Source organism: Daucus carota, chromosome 6 (assembly GCF_001625215.2).
Source record: "Daucus carota subsp. sativus chromosome 6, DH1 v3.0, whole genome shotgun sequence".
NCBI classification, from domain to species: Eukaryota; Viridiplantae; Streptophyta; class Magnoliopsida; order Apiales; family Apiaceae; genus Daucus; species Daucus carota.
In genome coordinates this window covers 2,084,846-2,087,345 of record NC_030386.2, presented here as the reverse complement: position 1 = coordinate 2,087,345, position 2,500 = coordinate 2,084,846, and positions in this window count along the sequence as shown.

Genomic DNA, 2,500 nt, shown 5'->3' with positions numbered 1-2,500 from the left:
ATAAATATTAAAAAAATCTGAAAAAATCCGAAAAAAATAACTAAGAAACTAGATTTTTCAAGCTTCGATTCGGTTATTCAAACGTCCAAAACGGATAAGCGGAACTCCAAAAAGGGGGGTGTGGCTCCTCGAACACATTTGTTCAAACTGCTGGAAATGAGGAAAAAGCTCAAATGTCATATATAGGGAGGGGTTGTCGCCCCTCCCTGGGCAGTGGGGTTGGGCGCTCGGTAGCGCGCGCGGGGCGCTCGTTGGGCGCTCGATGGGGCGCTCTTCGGGCGCTCTTCGGGCGCTTCTCGGGCGCTTTGGGCTATCATCCTGGAACTATGCGGGCATTCTATGCTTGGCCAGTCCTGAGTTGGTGGCATAAGGTTATAACCCAAAAACTGCTCTCCTGGAGGCGGGCTGTCGACTCTGGAGTCCTTAGATGACACCAGTGCTCGGCGCCGTCTTGGTAGCTTTGAGTCTTTGATCTCATTGCTTGGGGAAAATTGACAGCGTTGGTGAGGATCCAGGTCACTTCACCAACGGGACCCTAGGGAACGGATTAGAAGGGAGGGGTTCTCCACCCTCCCTGTGGGCAGACGGTATTCGGGCGCCTCGGGCTCTCTTCGGGATCCTGGTTGAGCACTCCACTTGGATGCTTGGCCAGTCTTGAAGGGGGCATGTTCCAACTAAAAACTGCCCTCCCCCATGGCTGAGGAGCCCTTGGGCTCTTTTGCATGTGGGGAACAACGTTGGTGTGATTAGGATCAGACGCACCAACGGTGACCTGGTAGGAGTGATCCGTTTGTTGGAGGGGTCGGGCTCCCCCCTCCAAAAACAACGTTGGTGTAAAATTGGCCATAGCACCAACGGAGACCGTCCCGGAGCGGCCAAGCGGGAGGGGAAACTTCCCCCTCCCGCTGGGAAGATTTTTAAGGGACCAGATGGTTGTGTTCCCAAAGACATTCATGTGGGGTGCTTGGCGTAGACTTGATGGTATTTTGCCCAAAGACACTCCTATGGGGTGCTCGGCCTAGACCTGATGGTTCGTGCTAAGGACATTCTGCGGGGTGCTCGGAATAGACCTGAAGAGAACTTGAAATCTTCCCTCCCCCCTGGCGGGGCTGCCAACTCTGGTGTCCTCGGATGATGCCGGTGCTTGGCGCTGCTAGGGTCGCTGAGGAGTCCTCGGGCTCTTTGGCGTTTGGGAAAAACGTTGGCGTGAATAGGGTCAGACACGTCGACGTTGACCGTGAAGGAGAAGTGATCCATTCGTATGGAGGGGTCGGGCTCCCCCCTCCCGAAAACAACGTTGGTGTAAATGGCCATAGCACCAACGGAGACCGTCCCGGAGCGGCCAAGTGGGAGGGGAAACTTCCCCCCTCCCGCTGGGAAGATTTTTAAGAGACCTGATGGTTGTGTTCCCAAAGATATTCATGTGGGTGCCTTGGCGTAGACTTGATGGATTTGCCCAAAGACACTCCTATGGGGTGCTCGGCCTAGACCTGATGGTTCGTGCTTGGACATTCTGCGGGGTGCTGGCATAGACCTGATGAGAACTTGAAATCTTCCCTCCCCCCTGGCGGGGCTGCCAACTCTGTGTCCTCGATGACGCCGGTGCTGGCGCTGCTAGGGTCGCTGAGGAGTCCTCGGGCTCTTTGGCGTTTGGGAAAAACGTTGGCGTGAATAGGGTCAGACACGTTGACGTTGACCGTGAAGGAGAAGTGATCCATTCGTATGGAGGGGACCCCGGCTCCCCCCTCCCGAAAACAACGTTGGTGTAAATGGCCATAGCACCAACGGAGACCGTCCCGGAGCGGCCAAGTGGGAGGGGAAACTTCCACCCCTCCCGCTGGGAAGATTTTAAGAGACCTGATGGTTGTGTTCCCAAAGATATTCATGTGGGGTGCCTGGCGTAGACTTGATGGTATTTGCCCAAAGACACTCCTATGGGTGCTCGGCCTAGACCTGATGGTTCGTGCTTGGACATTCTGCGGGGTGCTTGGAATAGACCTGATGAGAACTTGAAATCTTCCTCCCCCCTGGCGGGGCTGCCAACTCTGGTGTCCTCGGATGACGCGGTGCTTGGCGCTGGCTAGGGTCGCTGAGGAGTCCTCGGGCTCTTTGGCGTTGGGAAAAACGTTGGCGTGAATAGGGTCAGACACGTTGACGTGACCGTGAAGGAGAGTGATCCATTCGTATGGAGGGGACCCCGGCTCCCCCTCCCGAAAACAACGTTGGTGTAAATGGCCATAGCACCAACGGAGATCGTCCCGGAGTGGCCAAATTCGCGCATAGCGGTTCACGTTGCTTACACTACTGTGGGTTGATTTCTTTTAGACCTTTGGGTTTTGAAGGTTCAGCCTGATGTATGTGGGTTTCGTGTTGTACGTGGAGCGCATGAGTTGTGATTTGTATTTCCCGGTTGGTTGGATCCCTGTCTCGGCAAGCGACAATCGCTGGTCTTACATGTTCATTAAGTCAGAGAGTTGTGAAAGATGCCCTCAGATGAGAT